This window comes from Carcharodon carcharias, chromosome 8 (genome assembly GCF_017639515.1).
Source record: "Carcharodon carcharias isolate sCarCar2 chromosome 8, sCarCar2.pri, whole genome shotgun sequence".
NCBI lineage: Eukaryota > Metazoa > Chordata > Chondrichthyes > Lamniformes > Lamnidae > Carcharodon > Carcharodon carcharias.
This window is the reverse complement of record NC_054474.1, coordinates 100,719,108-100,745,186: the sequence shown is the minus strand read 5'-3', so window position 1 is coordinate 100,745,186 and position 26,079 is coordinate 100,719,108.

The following is a 26,079-nucleotide window of genomic DNA, read 5'->3' as shown; positions in this document are numbered from 1 at the left end:
GATCTAACACAGGTTCCAACACAGGTACTATAGATCTAACACAAGTTCCAACACAGGCTTTAACACAGGTTCTTTAGTTCTAAAACAAGTTCTTGGGTTCTAACACAGGTTCTAACACAGTTTCTATAGTTCTAACACAGTTTCTAACACAGTTTCTATACTTCTAACACAGGTTCCATTGTTGTAACACAGGTTCTATAGTTTTAAAACAGGTTCTAACACAGGTTCTATAGTTCTAACACAGGTTCCAACACAGGTTCTATAGATCTAACACAAGTTCCAACACAGCCTTTAACACAGGTTCTCTAGTTCTAAAACAAGTTCTTTGGTTCTAACACAGGTTCTAACACAGTTTCTATAGTTCTAACACAGTTTCTAACACTGTTTCTATACTTCTAACACAGGTTCCATTGTTGTAACACAGGTTCTATAGTTTTACAACAGGTTCTAACACAGGTTCTATAGTTCTAACACAGGTTCTAACACAGTTCTAACACAGGTTATATATTTCTAAAACAGGTTCTAACACAGGATCTATAGTTCTAACACAGGTTCTAACTCAGGTCCTATAGTTCTTACACAGGTTCTAACACATGTTCTGTCGTTCTATCACAGCTTCTAACACAGGTTCTATAGTTCTAACACAGATTCTATAGTTCTAACACAGGTTCTTACACAGGTTCTATAGTTCTAAAACACGTTCTAACACAGGTTCTATAGTTCTAACACAGGTTCTAACATAGGTTCTATAGTTCTAACACAGGTTCTAACAAAGGTTCTATTGTTCGTACACAGTTTCTAACACAGATTCTATAGTGCTAACACATGTTCTAACACAGATTCAAACACAGGTTCTATCGTTCTAAAACAGGTTCTATAGTTCAAAAACAGGTTCAAACAATGTTTCGATATTTCTAACAGTAGTTCTAACACAGGTTCTATAGTTCTAACACAGGTTCTTACACAGGTTCTATAGTTCTAAAACACGTTCTAACTCAGGTTCTATAGTTTAAACACAGGATCTAACACAGGTACTACAGTTCTAACACAGGTTGTATATTTCTCATACAGGTTCTAACACAGGTTCTATAGTTCTAACACAGCTTCTAACACAGGTTCTAACATAGGCTCTATAGTTCTAACACAGGTTCTAACAAAGGTTCTATTGTTCTTACACAGTTTCTAACACAGATTCTATAGTTCTAACACAGGTTCTAACACTGTTTCAAACACAGGTTCTGTAGTTCTAAAGCAGGTTCTACTGTTCAAAAACAGGTTCAAAAAATGTTTTGATATTTCTAACAGTAGTTCTAACAAAGGTTCAATAGTTCCAACATAGGTTCCAACACAGGTTTTAACACAAGTTCTTTAGTTCTAACGCAGTTTCTTTGGTTCTAACACAGGTTCTAACACAGGTTCTATAGATCTAAATCAGGTTCTAATACATGTTCTATAGTTCTATAACAGGTTCTATAGTTCTTCACTGGTTCTAACACAGGTTCTATAGTTCTAACACAGGTTCTAACATAGGTTGTATAGTTCTAACAAAGGTTCTAACACAGGTTCTATAGTTTCAAAACAGGTTCTAACACAGGTTCTACAGTTCTAACACCGTTTCTATTGTTCTAGCTGAGGTTCTAACACAGGATCTAACACAGGTTCTATAGTCCTAACTGAGGTTCTAACACAGGTTCTGTAGATCTAACACAGGTTCCAACACAGGTACTATAGATCTAACTCAAGTTCCAACACAGGCTTTAACACAGGTTCTTTAGTTCTAAAACAGGTTCTTGGGTTCTAACACAGGTTCTAACACAGTTTCTATAGTTCTAACACAGTTTCTAACACAGTTTCTATACTTCTAACACTGGTTCCATTGTTGTAACACAGGTTCTATAGTTTTAAAACAGGTTCTAACACAGGTTCTATAGTTCTAACACAGGTTCCGACACAGGTTCTATAGATCTGACACAAGTTCCAACACAGGTTTTAATACAGGTTCTTTAATTCTAACACAAGGTCTTTGGTTCTAACACAGATTCAAACACAGTTTCTATAGTTCAAACACAGTTTCTAACACAGTTTCTATACTTCTAACACAGGTTCCTTAGTTGTAACACAGGTTCTATAGTTTTAGAACAGGTTCTAACACAGGTTCTATAGTTCTAACTCAGGTTCTAACACAGTTTATATATTTCTAAAACAGGTTCTAACACAGGATCTATATTTCTAACACAGGTTCTAACACAGGTTCTAACTCAGGTCCTATAGTTCTTACACAGGTTCTAACACATGTTCTCTAGTTCTATCACAGGTTCTAACACAGGTTATTTAGTTCTAACACAGGTCCTATAGTTCTTACACAGGTTCTAACACATGTTCTCTAGTTCTATCACAGGTTCTAACACAGGTTCTATAGTTCTAACACAGGTTCTATAGTTCTAACACAGGTTCTATTGTTCTAACCCATGTTCTAACACAGTTTCTATAGTTCTAACACAGGTTCTAAAGTTCTAACACAGGTTCTATTGTTTGTACACAGTTTCTAACACAGATTCTATAGTTCTATCACAGGTTCTAGCACAGATTCAAACACAGGTTCTATAGTTCTAAAACAGGTTCTATAGTTCAAAAACAGGTTCAAACAATGTTTCGATATTTCTAACAGTAGTTCTAACACAGGTTCTATAGTTCTAACACAGGTTCTTACACAGGTTCTATAGTTCTAAAACACGTTCTAACTCAGGTTCTATAGTTCAAACACAGGATCTAACACAGGTACTACAGTTCTAACACAGGTTGTATATTTCTCATACAGGTTCTAACACAGGTTCTATAGTTTTAACACAGCTTCTAACACAGGTTCTAACAGTTTCTGTAGTTCTAACATAGGGTCTAACAAAGGTTCTATTGTTCTAACACAGGTTCTAACACAGATTCTATAGTTCTAACACAGGTTCTAACACTGTTTCAAACACAGGTTCTGTAGTTCTAAAGCAGGTTCTACTGTTCAAAAACAGGTTCAAAAAATGTTTTGATATTTCTAACAGTAGTTCTAACAAAGGTTCAATAGTTCCAACATAGGTTCCAACACAGGTTTTAACACAAGTTCTTTAGTTCTAACGCAGTTTCTTTGGTTCTAACACAGGTTCTAACACAGGTTCTATAGATCTAAATCAGGTTCTAATACATGTTCTATAGTTCTATAACAGGTTCTATAGTTCTTCACTGGTTCTAACACAGGTTCTATAGTTCTAACACAGGTTCTAACACCGGATCTATTGCTCTAACAAAGGTTCTAACACAGGTTCTATAGTTTCAAAACAGGTTCTAACACAGGTTCTACAGTTCTAACACCGTTTCTATTGTTCTAGCTGAGGTTCTAACACAGGATCTAACACAGGTTCTATAGTCCTAACTGAGGTTCTAACACAGGTTCTGTAGATCTAACACAGGTTCCAACACAGGTACTATAGATCTAACTCAAGTTCCAACACAGGCTTTAACACAGGTTCTTTAGTTCTAAAACAGGTTCTTGGGTTCTAACACAGGTTCTAACACAGTTTCTATAGTTCTAACACAGTTTCTAACACAGTTTCTATACTTCTAACACTGGTTCCATTGTTGTAACACAGGTTCTGTAGTTTTAAAACAGGTTCTAACACAGGTTCTATAGTTCTAACACAGGTTCCGACACAGGTTCTATAGATCTGACACAAGTTCCAACACAGGTTTTAATACAGGTTCTTTAATTCTAACACAAGGTCTTTGGTTCTAACACAGATTCAAACACAGTTTCTATAGTTCAAACACAGTTTCTAACACAGTTTCTATACTTCTAACACAGGTTCCTTAGTTGTAACACAGGTTCTATAGTTTTAGAACAGGTTCTAACACAGGTTCTATAGTTCTCACTCAGGTTCTAACACAGTTTATATATTTCTAAAACAGGTTCTAACACAGGATCTATATTTCTAACACAGGTTCTAACACAGGTTCTAACTCAGGTCCTATAGTTCTTACACAGGTTCTAACACATGTTCTCTAGTTCTATCACAGGTTCTAACACAGGTTCTATAATTCAAACACAGGCGCTATAGTTCTAACACAGGTTCTAACACATGTTCTATAGTTCTATCACAGGTTCTAACACAGGTTCTATAGTTCTAACACAGGTTCTATAGTTCTAACACAGGTTCTATTGTTCGTACACAGTTTCTAACACAGTTTCTATAGTTCTAACACAGGTTCTAAAGTTCTAACACAGGTTCTATTGTTTGTACACAGTTTCTAACACAGATTCTATAGTTCTAATAAAGGTTCTAACAAAGTTTCAAACACAGGTTCTATAGTTCTAAAACAGGTTCTTTAGATCAAAAACAGTTTCAAGCAAAGTTATGATATTTCTAACAGTAGTTCTAACACAGGTTCTATAGTTCTAACACAGGTTCTTACACAGGTTCTATAGTTCTAAAACACGTTCTAACTCAGGTTCTATAGTTCAAACACAGGATCTAACACAGGTACTACAGTTCTAACACAGGTTGTATATTTCTCATACAGGTTCTAACACAGGTTCTATAGTTCTAACACAGCTTCTAACACAGGTTCTAACATAGGCTCTATAGTTCTAACACAGGTTCTAACAAAGGTTCTATTGTTCTTACACAGTTTCTAACACAGATTCTATAGTTCTAACACAGGTTCTAACACTGTTTCAAACACAGGTTCTGTAGTTCTAAAGCAGGTTCTACTGTTCAAAAACAGGTTCAAAAAATGTTTTGATATTTCTAACAGTCGTTCTAACAAAGGTTCAATAGTTCCAACATAGGTTCCAACACAGGTTTTAACACAAGTTCTTTAGTTCTAACGCAGGTTCTTTGGTTCTAACACAGGTTCTAACACAGGTTCTATAGTTCTAAATCAGGTTCTAATACATGTTCTATAGTTCTATAACAGGTTCTATAGTTCTTCACTGGTTCTAACACAGGTTCTATAGTTCTAACACAGGTTCTGACACAGGTTGTATAGTTCTAACAAAGGTTCTAACACAGGTTCTATAGTTTCAAAACAGGTTCTAACACAGGTTCTACAGTTCTAACACCGTTTCTATTGTTCTAGCTGAGGTTCTAACACAGGATCTAACACAGGTTCTATAGTCCTAACTGAGGTTCTAACACAGGTTCTGTAGATCTAACACAGGTTCCAACACAGGTACTATAGATCTAACACAGGTTCCAACACAGGCTTTAACACAGGTTCTTTAGTTCTAAAACAAGTTCTTGGGTTCTAACACAGGTTCTAACACAGTTTCTATAATTCTAACACAGTTTCTAACACAGTTTCTATACTTCTAACACAGGTTCCATTGTTGTAACACAGGTTCTATAGTTTTAAAACAGGTTCTAACACAGGTTCTATAGTTCTAACACAGGTTCCAACACAGGTTCTATAGATCTAACACAAGTTCCAACACAGGCTTTAACACAGGTTCTTTAGTTCTAAAACAAGTTCTTTGGTTCTAACACAGGTTCTAACACAGTTTCTATACTTCTAACACAGTTTCTAACACTGTTTCTATACTTCTAACACAGGTTCCATTGTTGTAACACAGGTTCTATAGTTTTACAACAGGTTCTAACACAGGTTCTATAGTTCTAACACAGGTTCTAACACAGGTTCTAACACAGGTTATATATTTCTAAAACAGGTTCTAACACAGGATCTATAGTTCTAACACAGGTTCTAACACAGGTTCTATAGTTCTAACACAGGTTCTAACACAGGTTCTATAGTTCTATCACAGCTTCTAACACAGGTTCTATAGTTCTAACACAGATTCTATAGTTCTAACACAGGTTCTAACAAAGGTTCTATAGTTCTAAAACAGGTTCTAACACAGGTTCTATAGTTCTAACACAGGTTCTAACATAGGTTCTATAGTTCTAACACAGGTTCTAACAAAGGTTCTATAGTTCGTACACAGTTTCTAACACAGATTCTATAGTGCTAACACATGTTCTAACACAGATTCAAACACAGGTTCTATCGTTCTAAAACAGGTTCTATAGTTCAAAAACAGGTTCAAACAATGTTTCGATATTTCTAACAGTAGTTCTAACACAGGTTCTATAGTTCTAACACAGGTTCCTACACAGGTTCTATAGTTCTAAAACACGTTCTAACTCAGGTTCTATAGTTCAAACACAGGATCTAACACAGGTACTACAGTTCTAACACAGGTTGTATATTTCTGATACAGGTTCTAACACAGGTTCTATAGTTCTAACACAGCTTCTAACACAGGTTCTAACATAGGCTCTATAGTTCTAACACAGGTTCTAACAAAGTTTCTATTGTACATACACAGTTTCTAACACAGATTCTATAGTTCTAACACAGGTTCTAACACTGTTTCAAACACAGGTTCTGTAGTTCTAAAGCAGGTTCTACTGTTCAAAAACAGGTTCAAAAAATGTTTTGATATTTCTAACAGTAGTTCTAACAAAGCTTCAGTAGTTCCAACATAGGTTCCAACACAGGTTTTAACACAAGTTCTTTAGTTCTAATGCAGGTTCTTTGGTTCTAACACAGGTTCTAACACAGGTTCTATAGTTCTAAATCAGGTTCTAATACATGTTCTATAGTTCTATAACAGGTTCTATAGTTCTTCACTGGTTCTAACACAGGTTCTATAGTTCTAACACAGGTTCTGACACAGGTTGTATAGTTCTAACAAAGGTTCTAACACAGGTTCTATAGTTTCAAAACAGGTTCTAACACAGGTTCTACAGTTCTAACACCTTTTCTATAGTTCTAACTCAGGTTCTAACACAGGATCTAACACATGTTCTATAGTCCTAACTGAGGTTCTAACACAGGTTCTATAGTTTTAACAGAGGTTCCGACACAGGTTCTATAGATCTGACACAAGTTCCAACACAGGTTTTAATACAGGTTCTTTAGTTCTAACACAAGGTCTTTGGTTCTAACACAGATTCTAACACAGTTTCTATAGTTCAAACACAGTTTCTAACACAGTTTCTATACTTCTAACACAGGTTCCATAGTTGTAACACAGGTTCTATAGTTTTAGAACAGGTTCTAACACAGGTTCTCTAGTTCTAACTCAGGTTCTAACACAGGTTATATATTTCTAAAACAGCTTCTAACACAGGATCTATATTTCTAACACAGGTTCTAACACAGGTTCTAACTCAGGTCCTATAGTTCTTACACAGGTTCTAACACATGTTCTCTAGTTCTATCACAGGTTCTAACACAGGTTCTTTAGTTCTAACACAGGTCCTATAGTTCTTACACAGGTTCTAACACATGTTCTCTAGTTCTATCACAGGTTCTAACACAGGTTCTATAGTTCTAACACAGGTTCTATAGTTCTAACACAGGTTCTATTGTTCGTACACAGTTTCTAACACAGGTTCTATAGTTCTAACACAGGTTCTAAAGTTCTAACACAGGTTCTATTGTTTGTACACAGTTTCTAACACAGATTCTATAGTTCTATCACAGGTTCTAGCACAGTTTCAAACACAGGTTCTATCGTTCTAAAACAGGTTCTAAAGTTCAAAAACAGGTTCAAACAATGTTTCGATATTTCTAACAGTAGTTCTAACACAGGTTCTATAGTTCTAACACAGGTTCCAACACAGGTTTTAACACAGGTTCTGTAGTTCTAATGCAGGTTCTTTGGTTTTAACACCGTTTCTTTAGTTCTAACAAATGTTCTAACACAGGTTCTATAGTTCTAACAAAGGTTCTAACACAGGTTCTATAGTTTCAAAACAGGTTCCAACACAGGTTCTACAGTTCTAACACCGTTTCTATAGTTCTAAATCAGGTTCTAACACAGGATCTAACACAGGTTCTATAGTCCTAACAAAGGTTCTAATACAGGTTCCATAGTTCTAACACAGTTTCTAACACAGTTTCTATATTTCTAACAGAGGTTCCATAGTGGTAACACAGGTTCTATAGTCCTATCACAGGTTCTAACACAGGTTCTATAGTTCGTACACAGTTTCTAAAACAGGTTCTATAGTTCAAACATAGGTTCTAACACAGTTTCAAACACTGTTTCTATAGTTCTAACACAGGATCTATAGTTCTAAAACAGGTTCCAATACAGCTTCTAATACAGGTTCTACAGTTCTAACACAGGTTCTATAGATCTAAAACAGGTTCTAACACAGTTTTAACACAAGTTCAATAGTTCTAACACAGGTTCTATCGTTCTAACACAGAGTCCAATACTTTTTCTATCGTTCTAACACAGGTTCTATATTTCTAACATAGATTCTAACACAGGTTCTAAAGTTCTAACACAGGTTCTAACACAGGTTCTATAGTTCTAAAACAAGTTCTAACACAGGTTCTACATTTCTAACACAGGTTCTAACACGGGTTCGATAGTTCTAACACAGGTTCTAACACAGTTTCTATAGTTCTAACAGAGGATCTAACACAGGTTCTATAGTACTAAATCAGGTTCTAACACATGTTCTGTAGTTCTATAACCGTTCTATTGTTCAACAAAGTTTCTAACACAGGTTCTATAGTTCTAACACAGGTTCTATCACAGGTCCTATAGTTCGAACAAAGATTCTAACACAGGTTCTATAGTTCTAAAACAGGTTCTAAAAAAGATTCTATAGTTTTAGTACAGGTTCTAACACGGGTTCTAACACAGGTTCTATACTTCTAAAACAGGTTCTAACACAGGTTCTATAGTTCTAAAACAGGTTCTAACAATGGTTCTAACTCAGGTTCTATAGTTCTAACACAAGTTCTAACGCAGATTCTACAGTTCTAACACAGGTTGTATATTTCTAAAACAGGATCTAACACAGGTTCTATCACAGGTTCTATAGTTCTTACGCAGGTTCTAAAGTTCTAACACAGGTTATATAGTTCTAAAACAGGTTCCAACGCAGGTTCTAAAGTTTTAACAAAGGTTCTAAACAGCTTCTATAGATCACAAACAGGTTCAAACATAGTTTCAATATTTCTAACATTAGTTCTAATACAGGTTCTATAGTTCTAACACAGGTTCCAACCCAGATTTTAACACATGTTCTATAGTTCTAACATAGGTTCTTTGGTTCTAACACAGGTTCTAATACAGGTTCTATCGTTCTAACAAAGATTCTAACACAAGTTCTATAATTCTAACAATGGTTCTAACAAAGGTTGTATAGTTCTAAAACAGGTTCTAACACAGGTTCTACAGTTCCAACACAGGTTCTATAGTTCTAACAGAGGTTCTAACACAGGTTCTATAGTTCTAACAGAGGTTCTTTGGTTCTAACACAGGTTCTATAGTTCTAAATCAGGTTCTAACACATGTTCTATAGTTCTATATCAGGTTCTAAAGTTCTAACACATGTTCTAACACAGGTTATAAAGTTCTAAAACAGGTTCTAACACAGGTTTAATAGTTCTAATACAAGTTCTAACACAGGTTCTATAATTCTAAAGCAGGTTCTAACAAAGGTTCGAACTCAGGTTCTATAGTTCAAACACAGGATCTAACACAGGTACTACAGTTCTAACACAGGTTGTACATTTCTGAAACAGGTTCTAACACAGGTTCTACGGTTCTAACACAGGTTCTAACACAGGTTCTATAGTTCGTACACAGTTTCTAACACAGATTCTATAGTTCTAACACAGGTTCGAACACAGATTCAAACACAGGTTCTGTAGCTCTAAAACAGTTTCTATAGTTCAAAAACAGGTTCAAACAAAGTTTCCATATTTCTAACAGTAGTTCTAACATAGGTTCTATAGTTCTAACACAGCTTCCAACACAGGTTTTAACAAAGGTTCTATAGTTCTAACGCAGGTTCTTCGGTTCGAACAAATGTTCTAACACAGGTTCTATAGTTCAACATCAGGTTCTAACAGATGTTCTATAGTTCTTTATCAGGTTCTATAGTTCTAAAAAAGGTTCTAACAAAGGTTCTAACACAGGTTCTATAGTGCTAACATAGAATCTAACACAGGTTCTATCACAGGTTCAAAAGTTCTAACAAAGATTCTAACACAGGTTCTATAGTTCTAAAACAGGTAGGTTCTAACACAGGTTCTAACACCGGTTCTATAGTTCTAACACACGTTCTAACACAGGTTTTATAGTTCCAAAACAGGTTCTAACACAGGTTCTAACACAGGTACTATAGTTCCAAAACAGGTTCTAACACGGGTTCTTTAGTTCTGACGCAGGTTCTATAGTTATAACACAGGTTCTACAGTTCAAAAACTGGTTCCAATGCAGGTTCTGTAGTTTTAACACAGGTTCTAAACAGGTTCTATAGATCAACAACAGGTTCAAACAAAGTTTTGTTATTTCTAACAATAGTTCTAACAGAGGTTCTATAGTTCTAACACAGTTTCCAACACATGTTCTAACACAGCTTCTATAGTTCTAACACAGGTTCTAACACAGGTTCTTAAGTTCTAACAAAGGTTCTAACGCAGGTTCTAAAGTTCTAAAACAGGTACTAATACAGGTTCTATAGTTCTAATACAAGTTCTAACACAGGTTCTAACACAGGTTCTATAGTTCTAAAACAGTTTCTAACAAAGGTACTACCTCAGGTTCTATAGTTCTAACACAGGAACTAACACAGAAACTACAGTTCTAACACAGGTTCTATATTTCTAAAACAGGTTCAAACACAGGTTCTATAGTTCTAACACAGCATCTAACAAAGTTTCCATCACAGGTTCTATAGTTCTAACACAGGTTCTAACACAGGTTCTATAGTTCTAAAACAGTTGGGTTCTAACACAGGTTCTAACACAGGTTCAATAGTTCTGACGCAGGTTCTATAGTTCTAACACAGGTTCTATAGTTCCAAAACAGGTTCCAATGCAGGTTCTGTAGTTTTAATGCAGGTTCTAAAAAGGTTCAATAAGTCAACAGCAGCTTCAAACAAAGTTTCAATATTTCTAGCAGTAGTTCTAACACAGGTTCTATAGTTATAAGACCGTTTCCAACATAGGTTTTAACACAGGTTCTATTGTTCTAACACAGGTTGTTGTGTTCTAACACAGGTTCTAACACAGGTTCTATAGTTCTAAATCAGATTCTAACACATGTTCTATTGTTCCAACACAGGTTCTATAGTTCTAACACAGGTTCTATAGTTCTAAAACAGGTTCCAACACAGGTTCTATAGTTCTAACACCAGTTCCAGCACAGGTCATAACACAAGTTCTTTAGTTCTAACACAGGTTCTACAGTTCTAACACAGGTTCTAACACAGGTTCTATAGTTCGTACACAGTTTCTAACACAGATTCTATAGTTCTAACACAGGTTCGAACACAGTTTCAAACACAGGTTCTATAGTTCTAAAACAGGTTCTATAGTTCAAAAACAGCTTCAAACAAAGTTTCCATATTTATAACAGTAGTTCTAACATAGGTTATATAGTTCTAACACAGGTTCCAACACAGGTTCTAACAAAGCTTCTATAGTTCAACATCAGGTTCTAACAGATGTTCTATAGATCTATATCATGTTCTATAGTTCTAACACAGTTTCTACCACACTTTCAAACACACTTTCTATAGTTCTAAAACAGGTTCTATAGTTCAAAAACAGGTTCAAACAAAGTTTCCATATTTCCAACAGTAGTTCTAACATAGGTTCTATAGTTCTAACACAGCTTCCAACACAGGTTTTAACAAAGGTTCTATAGTTCTAACGCAGGTTCTTTGGTTCGAACAAATGTTCTAACACAGGTTCTATAGTTCAACATCAGGTTCTAACAGATGTTCTATAGTTCTTTATCAGGTTCTATAGTTTTAAAAAAGGTTCTAACAAAGGTTCTAACACAGGTTCTATAGTGCTATCATAGCATCTAACACAGGTTCTATCACTGGCTCAAACGTTCTAACAAAGTTTCTAACACAGGTTCTATAGTTCTAAAACAGGTAGGTTCTAACACAGGTTCTAACACAGGTACTATAGTTCTAACACAGGTTCTAACACAGGTTCTATAGTTCCAAAACAGGTTCTAACAGGGGTTCTTTAGTTCTGACGCAGGTTCTATAGTTATAACACAGGTTCTATAGTTCTAAAACAGGTTCCAATGCAGGTTCTGTAGTTTTAACACAGGTTCTAAACAGGTTCTATAGATCAACAACAGGTTCAAACAAAGTTTCATTATTTCTAACAGTAGTTCTAACAGAGGTTCTACAGTTCCAACACAATTTCCAACACAGGTTTTAACACAGGATCTATAGATCTAACTCAGGTTCTATAGTTCTAACACAGGTTCCAACACAGGTTTTAACACAGGTTCTATAGTTCTAACATTGGTTCTTTGGTTCCAACACAGGTTCTATAGTTCTAAATCAGGTTCTAACACATGTTCTATAGTTCTATATCAGGTTCTAAAGTTCTAAAACATGTTCTAACACAGGTTCTAAAGTTCTAAAACAGGTTCTAACACAGGTTTAATAGTTCTAATACAAGTTCTAACACAGGTTCTATAATTCTAAAGCAGGTTCTAACACAGGTTCGAACTCAGGTTCTATAGTTCAAACACAGGATCTAACACAGGTACTACAGTTCTAACACAGGTTGTATATTTCTGAAACAGGTTCTAACACAGGTTCTATAGTTCTAACAGAGCTTCTAACACAGGTTCTAACATAGGCTCTATAGTTCTAACACAGGTTCTAACAAAGGTTCTATTGTTCTTACACAGTTTCTAACACAGATTCTATAGTTCTAACACAGGTTCTAACACTGTTTCAAACACAGGTTCTGTAGTTCTAAAGCAGGTTCTACTGTTCAAAAACAGGTTCAAAAAATGTTTCGATATTTCTAACAGTAGTTCTAACAAAGGTTCAATAGTTCCAACCTAGGTTTCCACACAGGTTTTAACACAAGTTCTTTAGTTCTAATGCAGGTTCTTTGGTTCTAACACAGGTTCTAACACAGGTTCTATAGTTCTAACAGAGGATCTAACACAGGTTCTATAGTACTAAATCATGTTCTAACACATGTTCTGTAGTTCTATAACCGTTCTATTGTTCAACAACGTTTCTAACACAGGTTCTATAGTTCTAACACAGGTTCTATCACAGGTCCTATAGTTCGAACAAAGGTTCTAACACAGGTTCTATAGTTCTAGAACAGGTTCTAAAACAGATTCTATAGTTTTAATACAGGTTCTAACACAGGTTCTAACACAGGTTCTATACTTCTAAAACAGGTTCTAACACAGGTTCTATAGTTCTAAAACAGGTTCTAACAATGGTTCTAACTCAGGTTCTATAGTTCTAACACAAGTTCTAACACAGTTTCTACAGTTCTAACACAGGTTGTATATTTCTAAAACAGGATCTAACACAGGTTCTATCACAGGTTCTATAGTTCTTACGCAGGTTCTAAAGTTCTAACACAGGTTATATAGTTCTAAAACAGGTTCCAACGCAGGTTCTAAAGTTTTAACAAAGGTTCTAAACAGCTTCTATAGATCACAAACAGGTTCAAACATAGTTTCAATATTTCTAACATTAGTTCTAACACAGGTTCTATAGTTCTAACACAGGTTCCAACCCAGATTTTAACACATGTTCTATAGTTCTAACATAGGTTCTTTGGTTCTAACACAGGTTCTAATACAGGTTCTATCGTTCTAACAAAGATTCTAACACAGGTTCTATAATTCTAACAATGGTTCTAACAAAGGTTCTATAGTTCTAAAACAGGTTCTAACACAGGTTCTTCAGTTCCAACACCAGTTCTATAGTTCTAACAGAGGGTCTAACACAGGTTCTATAGTTCTAACACAGGTTCCTTGCTGGGTTGAAGCCGAGCCGTGCTGGGTAAAGCTCAGCCTTTCTGGGTTGAAGCTGAGCCTTCCTTGGGAAAGCGGAGTCTTGCTGGGATAAGCTGAGCCTTGCTGGGTGACGGTGAGCCTCGTTGGGTAAAGCTGAGCTTTGCCTTATAAAGCTAAGCCTTGTTGGGTTAAATCTGAGCTTTGTTGGGTAAGGCTGAGCTTTGCTGGGTTAAGCTGAGCCTTGCTGGATTAAATCCAAGCCTTGCTGGATAAAGCTGAACCTTTAGGGTTGAAGCTGAGCCTTGCTAGGGAAAGCGGAGCCTTGCTGGAATAAAGCTGAGCCTTGCTGGGTAAAGTTGAGTTTTGTTGGGTAAAGGTGAGCTTTGCTTGATAAATCTGAGCCTTGAAGGGTAAAGCAGAGCCTTGTTGTGTAAAGATGATCCTTGCAGGGTAAAGCTGAGCGTGGCTGGGTTGAATCTGAGATTTGCTGGGTAAAGCAGAGCATTGCTGGGTAAAACTGAGGCTTGCTGGGTTAAAGCTGAGCCTTGCTGGGTCTAAACTGAGGCTGGCAGGGTAAAGCTGTGTCTTGTTCTGTTTAAGCGGTGCTTTGTTGGGTGGAAACGGAGCCTTTCCAGGGTAAAGCTGAGCCTTACTGATTAAAGCTGAGCCTTGCTGGGAAAAGCTGAGCATTGCTGGGTTGAACCTGACCCTTGCTGGGTAAAGCTGACCCTTGCTGGGTAAAGCTGAGCCTAGTCGGGTAAAGCTGAGCCTTGTTGGGTAAAGATGAGACTTGCTGGGATAACGCTGAGCCTTGCTGGGTTAATACTGAGCCTTATTGGGTAAAGCTGAGCCTTACTTGGTTAAAGCTGCGCCTTGCTGGATAAAGCTGAGGCTTGCTTGTTTGAAGCTGAGCCTTGTTGGTTAAAGCTGAGCCTTGCTGGGTTAAATCTGCGCCTTGCTGGGTAAAGCTGAGCCTTGTTTGTTTGAAGCTCAGCCTTGTTGGGTAAAGCTGAGCCTTGCTGGGTTAAAGCTGAGCCTTGCTGGGTAAAGCTGAGCCTTGCTGGGTTAAAGCTGAGTCTTGCTGGGTTAAAGCTGAGCCTTTCTGGGTAAAGCTGAGCTTTGCGGTGTTTAAGGCGAGCCTTGCTGTGTAACGCAGAGCTTTGTTGGGTAAAGCTGAGCTTTGGTTGTTAAATCTGAGCCTTTTTGGGTTCAATCTGAGCATTGTTGGGTAAAGCTGAGCCTTGCTGGTTAAAGCTGAGCCTTGCTGGGTAAAGCTGAGCATTGCTGGGTTAAAGCTGAGCCTTGCTGGGTAAAGCTGAGTTTTGTTGTGTAAAGCAGAGCTTTGCTTGATAAAGCTGAGCCTTGTTGGGTAAAGATGAGCCTTGTTGGGTAAAGCTCAGTCTTGCTGGGTTAAAGTTGAGCCTTGCTGGGTAAAGCAGAGTCTTCCTGGGTAAATCTGAGGCTTGCTGGGTTAAAGCTGAGCCTGGCTGGGTAAAGCTGAGCCTTGCTGGGTTAAGGCTGAGCATTGCTGGGTGGAAACTGAGGATGGCTGGGTAAAGCTGTGCCTTGTTATGTTTAAGCGATGTTTTGTCGGGTGGAAATGGAGCCATGCTGGGTAAAGCTGAGTCTTGCTGGGTTGAAGCTGAGCCTTGCTGGGTAAAGCTGACCCTTGCTGGGTAAAGCTGAGCCTAGTCAGGTAAAGCTGAACCTTGTTGGGTAAAAATGAGACTTGCTGGGATAACGCTGAGCCTTGCTGGGTTAATACTGAGCCTTATTGGGTAAAGCTGAACCTTACTGGGTTAAAGCTGCGCCTTGCTGGGTAAAGCTGAGCCTTGCTGGGTTAAAGCTGAGCCTTGCTGGGTAAAGCTGAGCTTGGCAGGGTTTAAGCTAAGCCTTGATGTGTAACGCAGAGCTTTGTTGGGTAATGCTGATCTTTGCTTGTTAAAGCTGAGCCTTTTTGGGTTAAATCTGAACATTGTTGGGTAATGCTGAGCATTGCTGGTTAAAGCTGAGCCTTGCTGGGTAAAGCTGAGCCTTGCTGGGTTAAAGCCGAGCCTTGCTGATAAAGCTGAGCCTTGCTGGGTTGAAGCTGAGCCTTGCTGGTAAAGCTGAGCCTTGCTGGGTTGAAGCTGAGCCTTTCTGGAGAAAGCGGAGCCTTGCTGGGTTAAAGCTGAGCCTTGCTGGGTAAAGCTGAGTTTTGTTGTGTAAAGCTGAGCTTTGCTTGATAAAGCTGAGCCTTTTTGGGTAAAGCAGATCCTTGTTGGATAAAGCTGAGCCTTGCTGGGTTAAAGCTGAGCCTTGTTGGGTAAAGAAGAGCCTGGCTGGGTAAAGCTGAGCATGGCTGGGTTGAATCTGAGCCTTGCTGGGTAAAGCACAGCCTTGCTGGACACAGCTGAGCCTGGCTGGGTAAAGCTGAGCCTTGCTCGGTTATAGCTGAGCATTGCTGGGTAAAGCTGAGCCTTTCTGGGTTAAAGCTGAGCCTTGCTGGGTTAAAGCTGAGCATTGCTGGGTGGAAAGTGAGCCTTGTTGAGTAAAGCTGAGCCATGCTGGGTTGAAGCTGAGCTTTGAAGGGTAAAGCTGAGACTTACTGGTTAAAGCTGAGCCTTGCTGGGTTGAAGCTGAGCCTTGCTGGTTTGAAGCTGAGCTTTGCTGGGTTAAAGCTGAGCCTTGCTGTTTGGAAGCTGAGCCTTGTTGGGTACAGCTGAGGCTTGCTGGGTAAAGCTGAGTCTTGTCAGGTAAAGACGAGCCTTGTTGTGTAAAGCTGATCCTTGCTGGGTAAAGCTGATCCTTGCTGAGCAAAGCTGAGCATTGCTGGGCAAATCTGAGCCTTGCTGTGTTGAAGCTGAGCCTTGCAGTGTGAAGCTGAGACTTACCGGGTTGAAGCTGAGCCTTGCTGGGTTGAAGCTGAGGCTTGTTGGTTAAAGCTGAGCCTTGCTGGGTTAAAGCTGAGCCTTGAAGGGTAAAGCTGAGCCTTCCTGGGTGGAAGCTGAGACTTGCGGGGTTAAAGCTGAGTCTTGATGGGTAAACCTGAGCCTTACTGGGTTGAAGCTGAGCCTTGCTGGGTTAAAGCTGAGCCTTGCTGGGTTGAAGCTGAGCCTTGATGGGTTAACGCTGAGCCTTGCTGATTAAAGCTGAGCCATGCTGGTATGAAGCTGAGACTTGTTGGGTAAAGCTGAGCCTTACTGGTTTAAAGCTGAGCCTTGCTGGGTAAAGCTGAGCCTTGCTGGGTTAAAGCTGAGCTTTGCTGAGTAAAGCTGAGCCTTGCTGTGTGGAAGATGAGCCTTGGTGGGTAAAGCTGAGCCTTGCTGGGTTGAAGCTGAGCCTTGCTGGGTTAAAGCTGAGACTTTTTGGAAAAAGCTGAGCCTTGCTGCGTTAAATCTGAGCCTTGTTGGGTAAAGCTGAGCCTTGTTGGGTTAAAGCTGAGCATTGCTTGATAAAGCTGAGTCTTGTTGGGTAAAGCTGAGCCTTGCTGGGTTGAAGCTGAGCCTTGTTGGTTAAAGCTGAGCCTTGCTGGGTAAAGCTGAGCCTTGTTGGGTAAAGCTCAGCCTTGTTGGGTAAAGCTGAGCCTTGCTGGGTTAAAGCTGAGCCTTGTTGGGTAAAGCTGAGCCTTGCTGGGTAAAGCTGAGCCTTGCTGGGTTAAAGCCGAGCCTTGCTGCGGAAAGCGCAACCTTGCTGGGTAAAGCTGAGCCTTGCTCGGTTAAGCTGAGCCTTCCTGGGGAAACCTGATCCTTGCTGGGTGGCTGCTGAGCCTTGTTGGGTAAGGCTGAGCATGGCTGGGTTGAAGCTGAGCCTTGCTGGGAAAAGCTGATCTTTGCTGGGTAAAGCTGAGCCTTGCTGGGTTGAAGCTGAGCCTCGCTGGGTTAAAGCTATTCCATGCTGGGTTAAAGCCGAGCCTTGCTGGGTAACGGTGAGCCTTGTTGGGTAAAGCTGAGCATTGCTGGGTTGAAGCTGAGCCTTGTTGGGTTAAATCTGAGCTTTGTTGGGTAATGCTGAGCCTTGCTGGGTAATGCTGAGCCTTGCTGGGTAAAAGCTGAGCCTCGCTGGGTAAAGCTGAGCCTTGCAGGATTAAAGCCGAGCCTTGCTGGGTAAAGCTGATCCTTGCAGGGTTGAAGCAGAGCCTTGCTGGGGAAAGCGGAGCATGGCTGGGTTGAAGCTGAGCCAAGTTGGGGAAAGCTGAGCCTTGCTGTGTAAAGCTGAAACTTGGTGGGTAAAGATGAGCAATGCTGGGAAAAATAGAGCCTTGCTGTGTAAAGCTGAGCCTTGCCAGGTTATTGCTGAGCCTTGTTGGGTAAATCTGAGCCTTGCTGGGTTGAAGCTGAGCCTTGCTGTGTTGAATCTTAGCTTTGCTGGGTTAAAGCTGAGCCTTGCTGGGTTGAAGCTGAGCCTTGCTGGGTAAAGCTGAGCCTTGCTGGTTAAAACTGAGCTTTGCTGGGTTGAAGCTGAGCCTTGCTGGGTTAAAGCTAATAATTGCTGGGTAAAGCTGAGCCTTGCTGAGCAAAGCTGAGCCTTGCTAGGCAAATCTGAGCCTTGCTGTGTTGAAGCTGAGCCTTGCAGTGTAAAGCTGAGACTTACTGGGTTGAAGTTGAGCCTTGCTGGGTTGAAGCTGAGCCCTGCAGGGTTAAAGCTGAGCCTTGTTGGGTAAAGCTGAACCTTGCTGGGTGTAAGCTGAGCCTTGCTGGGTAAAACTGAGTATTGCTGGGTAAACCTGAGCCTTACTGGGTTGAGGCTGAGCCTTGCTGGGTAAAGCTGAGCCTTGTTGGGTAAAGCTGAGCTTTGCTTGTTAAAGCTGAGCCTTGTTGTGATAATCTCAGCTTTGTTGGGTATAGCTGAGCTTTGCTGGGTAAAGCTGAGCCTTGCTGGGTAAAGCTGATCCTTGCAGGGTTAAATCCGAGCCTTGCTGCGTAAAACTGTGTTTTGTTGGGTAAAGCTGAGCTTTGCTTGATAAAGCTGAGCCTTGTTGGGTGAAGCAGAACCTTGTTGGATAAAGCTGAGCCTTGCTGGGTTAAAGCTGAGCCATGTTGGGTAAGGAATAGCCTTGCTGGGTAAAGCTGATCATGGCTGGGTTCAATTTGAGCCTTGCTGGGCAAAGCAGAGACTTGCTGGGTTGAAGCTTAGCTTTGCTGGGTTAAAGCTGAGCCTTGCTGTGTTGAAGCTGAGCCTTACTGTGTAAAGCTGAGTCTTGCTGGGTAAAGCTGAGCTTGCTGGGTAAAGCTGAGCTTTGCTTTATAAATCTGAGCCTTGTTGGGTTAAATCTGAGCTTTGTTGTGTAAAGCTGAGCCTTGCTGGGTAAAGCTGAGCCTTGCAGGGTTGAAGCTGAGCTTTGCTGGGGAAAGCGGAACCTTGCTGGGATAAAGCTGAGCCTTGCTGGGTAAATCTGAGTTTTGTTGAGTAAGGCTGAGCTTTGCTTGATAAAGCTGAGCCTTGTTGGGTAAAGCGGACCCTTGCTGGATAAAGCTGAGCCTTGCTGGGTTAAAGCTGAGCCATGTTGGGTAAGGAAGAGCCTTGCTGGGTAAAGCTGATCATGGCTGGGTTCAATCTGAGCCTTGCTGGGCAAAGCAGAGACTTGCTGGGTTGAAGCTTAGCTTTGCTGGGTTAAAGCTGAGCCTTGCTGTGTTGAAGCTGAGCCTTGCTGGATAAAGCTGAGCCTTGCTGTGTGGAAGCTGAGCCTTGTTGGGTAAAGCTGAGCCTTGCTGGTGAGAAGCTGAGCCTTGCTGGGTTAAAGCTGAGACTTTTTGGGTAAAGCTGAGCCTTGTTGGGTAAAGCTGAGCCTTGCTGGGTTAAAGTTGATCCTTGCTGGGATAAAGCCGAGCCTTGCTGGGTAAAGCTGAGCCTTGCTGGGTTGAAGCTGAGCTTTGCTTCATAAAGCTGAGCCTTGCTGGGTTAAAACTGAGCTTTGTTGGGTAAAGCTGAGCCTTGCTGGGTTAATGCTGAGCATTGCTGGGTAAAGCTGAGTTTTGTTGTGTAAAGCTGAGCTTTGCTTGATAAAGCTGAGCCTTGTTGGGTAAAGCTTAGCCTTGTTGGATAAAGCTGAGCCCTGCAGGGTTAAAGCTGAGCCTTGTTATGTAAAGATGAGGTTTGCCGCGTAAAGCTCAGCCTTGCTGGGTTAAAGCTAAGCCTTGCTGGGTAAAGCTGAACGTGGCTGGGTTGAATCTGAGACTTGCTGGGTAAAGCTGAGGCTTGCTGGGTTAAAGCTGAGCCTTGCTAGGTAAAGCTGAGCCTTGCTGGGTTAAAGCTGAGCCTTGCTGGGTAAAGCTGAGCCTTGCTGGGTTAAGGCTGAGCATTGCTGGGAGGAAACCGAGGCTGGCGGTGTAAAGCTGTGCCTTGCTGTGTTTCAGCTGAGGTTTGCTGGGAGGAAACGACGCCTTGCTGGGTAAAGCTGAGCCTTGCTGGGTTAAATCCGAGCCTTTCTGCGTAAAGCTGAATTTTGTTGGGTAAAGCTGAGCTTTGCTTGATAAAGCTGAGCCTTGTTGGGTAAAGCAGAACCTTGTTGGATAAAGCTGAGCCTTGCTGGGTTAAATCTGAGCCATGTTGGGTAAAGAAGAGTCTTGCTGGGTAAATCTGAGCATGGCTGGGTTCAATCTGAGCCTTGCTGGGTAAATCAGAGACTTGCTGGGTTGAAACTTAGCTTTGCTGCGTTAAAGCTGAGCATTGCTGGGTAAAGCTGAGCCTTGCTGGGTTGAAGCAGAGCCTGGCTGGGTTATAGATTATCCTTGCTGGGTTGAGGCAGAGCCTTGCTGGGTTAAAGATGACCCTTGCTTGGTTGAAGCTGAGCCTTGTTGGGTAAAGCTGAGCCTTGCTGGGTTGAAGCAGAGCCTGGCTGGGTTATAGATTATCCTTGCTGGGTTGAGGCAGAGCCTTGCTGGGTTAAAGATGACCCTTGCTTGGTTGAAGCTGAGCCTTGTTGGGTTACACTGAGCCTTCCTGGGGAAACCTGAGCCTTGCTGGGTGGCTGCTGAGCCTTGTTGGGTAAAGCTGAGCCTTACTGTTTTAAAGCTGCGCCTTGTTGGGTAAAGCTGAGCCTTGCTTGGTTGAAGCTGAGCCTTGCTGGTTTAAAGCTGAGCCTTGTTGGGTAAAGTTAAGCTTTGTTGGGTAAAGCTTAGCCTTGCTGGGTTAAATCTGAGACTTGCTGGGTTAAAGCTGATCCTTGCTGGATTATTGCCGAGCCTTACTAGGTAAAGCTGAGCCTTGCTGGGTAAAGCTGAACCTTGCTGGGTAAAGCTGAGTCCAGTCACAAAAAGCTGAGCCTGGTTGGGTAAAGATGAGCCTTGCTGGGATAACGCTGAGCCTTGCTGGGTTTAAGCTGAGCCTTATTGTGTTATGCTGAGCCTTACTGGGTTAAAGCTGTGACTTGCTGGTAAAGCTGAGCCTTGCTTGGTTGAAGCTGCGCCTTGTTGGTTAAAGCTGAGCCTAGTTGGTTAAAGCTGAGCCTTGCTGGGTTAAAGCTGAGCCTTGCTGGGTAAAGCTGAGCCTTGTTGGGTAAAATTGAGCCTTGCTGGATAAAGCTGAGCCTTGCAGGGTAAAGCTTAGCCTTGCTGGGTTAAAGCCGAGCCTAGCTGGGTAAAGCTGAGCCTTGCGGGGTTAAAGCTGAGCCTTGCAGGGGAAAGCGAAGCCTTGTTGGGTAAAGCTGAGCTTTGCTTGATAAAGCTGAGCCTTGTTGTGAAAATCTGAGCTTTGTTGGGTAAAGCTGAGCCTTGCTGGGTAAAGCTGAGCCTTGCTGGGCTAAATCCGAGCCTTGCTGCGTAAAGCTGAGTTTTGTTGGGTAAAGCTGAGCTTTGCTTGGTTAAAACTGAGACATGTTGTGTAAAGAAGAGCCTTGCTGGGTAAAGTTGAGCATGGCTGGGTTCAATCTGAGCCTTGCTGGGTAAAGCAGAGACTTGCTGGGTTGAAGCTTATCTTTGCTGGGTTAAAGCTGAGCCTTGCTGGGTTGAAGCTGAGCCTTGCTGGGTAAAGCTGAACCTTGCTGGGTAAAGTTGAGCCTTGCTGGGTAAAGCTGAGCCTTGCTGGGTAAAGCTGAGCCGTGCCTGATTAAAGCCGAGCCTTGCTGGGTAAAGCTGAGCCTTGCTGGGTTAAAGCCAAGCCTTGCCGGGTAATGCTGAGCCTTGCGGGGTTAAAGCTGAGCCTTGCTGGGGAAAGCAGACCTTGTTGGGTAAAGCTGAGCTTTGCTTGATAAAGCTGAGCCTTGTTGTGATAATCTCAGCTTCTTTGCGTAAAGCTGAGCCTTGCTGGGTTAAATCCGAGCCTTGCTGCGTAAAGCTGAGTTTTGTTGGGTAAAGCTGAGCTTTGTTTGATAAAGCTGAGCCTTGTTGGGTAAAGCAGAACCTTGTTGGATAAAGCTGAGCATAGCTGGGTTAAAGCTGAGCCATGCTGGGTAAAGAAGAGCCTTGCTGTGTAAAGCTGTGCATGGCTGGGTTCAATCTGAGCCTTGCTGGGTAAAGCAGAGACTTGCTGGTTTGAAGCTTAGCTTTTCTGGGTTAAAGCTGAGCCTTGCAGAGTAAAGCTTAGCCTTGCTGGGTTAAAGCCGAGCCTAGCTGGGTAAAGCTGAGCCTTGCGGGGTTAAAGCTGAGCCTTGCAGGGGAAAGCGAAGCCTTGTTGGGTAAAGCTGAGCTTTGCTTGATAAAGCTGAACCTTGTTGTGAAAATCTGAGCTTTGTTGGGTAAAGCTGAGCCTTGCTGGGTAAAGCTGAGCCTTGCTGGGCTAAATCCGAGCCTTGCTGCGTAAAGCTGAGTTTTGTTGGGTAAAGCTGAGCTTTGCTTGGTTAAAGCTGAGACATGTTGGGTAAAGAGCCTTTCTGGGTAAAGTTGAGCATGGCTGGGTTCAATCTGAGCCTTGCTGGGTAAAGCAGAGACTTGCTGGGTTGAAGCTTATCTTTGCTGGGTTAAAGCTGAGCCTTGCTGGGTTGAAGCTGAGCCTTGCTGGGTAAAGCTGAACCTTGCTGGGTTAAAGCTGAGCCTTGCTGGGTAAAGCTGAGCCTTGCTGGGTAAAGCTGAGCCGTGCCTGATTAAAGCCGAGCCTTGCTGGGTAAAGCTGAGCCTTGCTGGGTTAAAGCCAAGCCTTGCCGGGTAATGCTGAGCCTTGCGGGGTTAAAGCTGAGCCTTGCTGGGGAAAGCGGACCTTGTTGGGTAAAGCTGAGCTTTGCTTGATAAAGCTGAGCCTTGTTGTGATAATCTCAGCTTCTTTGCGTAAAGCTGAGCCTTGCTGGGTTAAATCCGAGCCTTGCTGCGTAAAGCTGAGTTTTGTTGGGTAAAGCTGAGCTTTGTTTGATAAAGCTGAGCCTTGTTGGGTAAAGCAGAACTTGTTGGATAAAGCTGAGCCTTGTTGGGTAAAGCAGAACCTTGTTGGATAAAGCTGAGCATAGCTGGGTTAAAGCTGAGCCTTGCTGGGTAAAGCTGAGCCTTGCTGGGCTAAATCCGAGCCTTGCTGCGTAAAGCTGAGTTTTGTTGGGTAAAGCTGAGCTTTGCTTGGTTAAAGCTGAGACATGTTGGGTAAAGAAGAGCCTTGCTGGGTAAAGTTGAGCATGGCTGGGTTCAATCTGAGCCTTGCTGGGTAAAGCAGAGACTTGCTGGGTTGAAGCTTATCTTTGCTGGGTTAAAGCTGAGCCTTGCTGGGTTGAAGCTGAGCCTTGCTGGGTAAAGCTGAACCTTGTTGGGTAAAGCTGAGCCTTGCTGGGTAAAGCTGAGCCTTGCTGGGTAAAGCTGAGCCGTGCCTGATTAAAGCCGAGCCTTGCTGGGTAAAGCTGAGCCTTGCTGGATTAAAGCCAAGCCTTGCCGGGTAATGCTGAGCCTTGCGGGGTTAAAGCTGAGCCTTGCTGGGGAAAGCAGACCTTGTTGGGTAAAGCTGAGCTTTGCTTGATAAAGCTGAGCCTTGTTGTGATAATCTCAGCTTCTTTGCGTAAAGCTGAGCCTTGCTGGGTTAAATCCGAGCCTTGCTGCGTAAAGCTGAGTTTTGTTGGGTAAAGCTGAGCTTTGTTTGATAAAGCTGAGCCTTGTTGGGTAAAGCAGAACCTTGTTGGATAAAGCTGAGCATAGCTGGGTTAAAGCTGAGCCATGCTGGGTAAAGAAGAGCCTTGCTGTGTAAAGCTGTGCATGGCTGGGTTCAATCTGAGCCTTGCTGGGTAAAGCAGAGACTTGCTGGTTTGAAGCTTAGCTTTTCTGGGTTAAAGCTGAGCCTTGCAGAGTAAAGCTTAGCCTTGCTGGGTTAAAGCCGAGCCTAGCTGGGTAAAGCTGAGCCTTGCGGGGTTAAAGCTGAGCCTTGCAGGGGAAAGCGAAGCCTTGTTGGGTAAAGCTGAGCTTTGCTTGATAAAGCTGAACCTTGTTGTGAAAATCTGAGCTTTGTTGGGTAAAGCTGAGCCTTGCTGGGTAAAGCTGAGCCTTGCTGGGCTAAATCCGAGCCTTGCTGCGTAAAGCTGAGTTTTGTTGGGTAAAGCTGAGCTTTGCTTGGTTAAAGCTGAGACATGTTGGGTAAAGAGCCTTTCTGGGTAAAGTTGAGCATGGCTGGGTTCAATCTGAGCCTTGCTGGGTAAAGCAGAGACTTGCTGGGTTGAAGCTTATCTTTGCTGGGTTAAAGCTGAGCCTTGCTGGGTTGAAGCTGAGCCTTGCTGGGTAAAGCTGAACCTTGCTGGGTTAAAGCTGAGCCTTGCTGGGTAAAGCTGAGCCTTGCTGGGTAAAGCTGAGCCGTGCCTGATTAAAGCCGAGCCTTGCTGGGTAAAGCTGAGCCTTGCTGGGTTAAAGCCAAGCCTTGCCGGGTAATGCTGAGCCTTGCGGGGTTAAAGCTGAGCCTTGCTGGGGAAAGCGGACCTTGTTGGGTAAAGCTGAGCTTTGCTTGATAAAGCTGAGCCTTGTTGTGATAATCTCAGCTTCTTTGCGTAAAGCTGAGCCTTGCTGGGTTAAATCCGAGCCTTGCTGCGTAAAGCTGAGTTTTGTTGGGTAAAGCTGAGCTTTGTTTGATAAAGCTGAGCCTTGTTGGATAAAGCAGAACCTTGTTGGATAAAGCTGAGCCTTGTTGGGTAAAGCAGAACCTTGTTGGATAAAGCTGAGCATAGCTGGGTTAAAGCTGAGCCATGCTGGGTAAAGAAGAGCCTTGCTGTGTAAAGCTGTGCATGGCTGGGTTCAATCTGAGCCTTGCTGGGTAAAGCAGAGACTTGCTGGTTTGAAGCTTAGCTTTTCTGGGTTAAAGCTGAGCCTTGCTGGGTTGAAGCTGAGCCTTATTGGGTAAAGCTGAGCCTTGCTGGTTTAAAGCTGAGCCTTATTCGGTAAAACTAAGCCTTGTTGGGTAAAGCTGAGCCTTGCTGAGTTGAAGCTGGGCCTTGCTGTGTTAAAGCCGATCTTTGCTGGGTTAAAGCCGAGCCTTGCTAGGTAAAGCTGAGCCTTGCTGGTTTGAAGCTGAGCCTTGCTGGGGACAGCGGAGCCTTGCTGGGTTAAAGCTTAGCCTTGCTGGGTAATGGTGAGCCTTGTTGCGTAAAGCTGAGCTTTGCTTTATAGAGCTAAGCCTTGTTGGGTTAAATCTGAGCTTTGTTGTGTAAAGCTTAGCCTTGCTGGGTAAAGCTGAGCCTTGCAGGGTTGAAGCTGTGCCTTGCTGGGGAAAAAGGAGCCTTGCTGGGATAAAGCTGTGCCTTGATGGGTAACACTGAGTTTTGTTGGGTAAAGCTGAGCTTTGCTTGATAAAGCTGAGCCTTGATGGGTAAAGCAGAGCCTTGTTGTATAAAGCTGAGCCTTGCTGGGTTAAAGCTGAGCCTTGTTATGTAAAGATGAGGCTTGCTGGGTAAAGCTCAGCCTTGCTGGGTTAAAGCTGAGCCTTGCTGGGTAAATCAAAGCATGGCTGGCATAAATCTGAGACTTGCTGGGTAAAGCAGAGCCTTGCTGTGTTGAAGCTGAGCCTTGCAGTGTAAAGCTGAGAATTATTGGGTTGAAGCTGAGTCTTGCTGGGTTAAGCTGAGCCTTGCTGGGTTAAGGCTGAGCCTTGTTGGGTAAAGCTGAGACATGCTGGGTTAAGGCTGAGCATTGCTGGGTAAAGCTGAGTTTTGTTGGGTAAAGCTGAGCTTTGCTTGATAAAGCTGAGCCTTGTTGGATAAAGCAGAGCCTTGTTGGATAATGCTTAGCCTTGCTGGGTTAAAGTTGATCCTGGCTGGGTTAAAGCTGAGCCTTGCTGGGTTATAGCAGAGCCTTGCTGTTTAATGGTGAGCCTTGTTGGGTAAAGCTGATCTTTGCTTCTTAATGCTGAACCTTGTTGTGTTAAAACTGAGCTTTGTTGGGTAAAGCTGA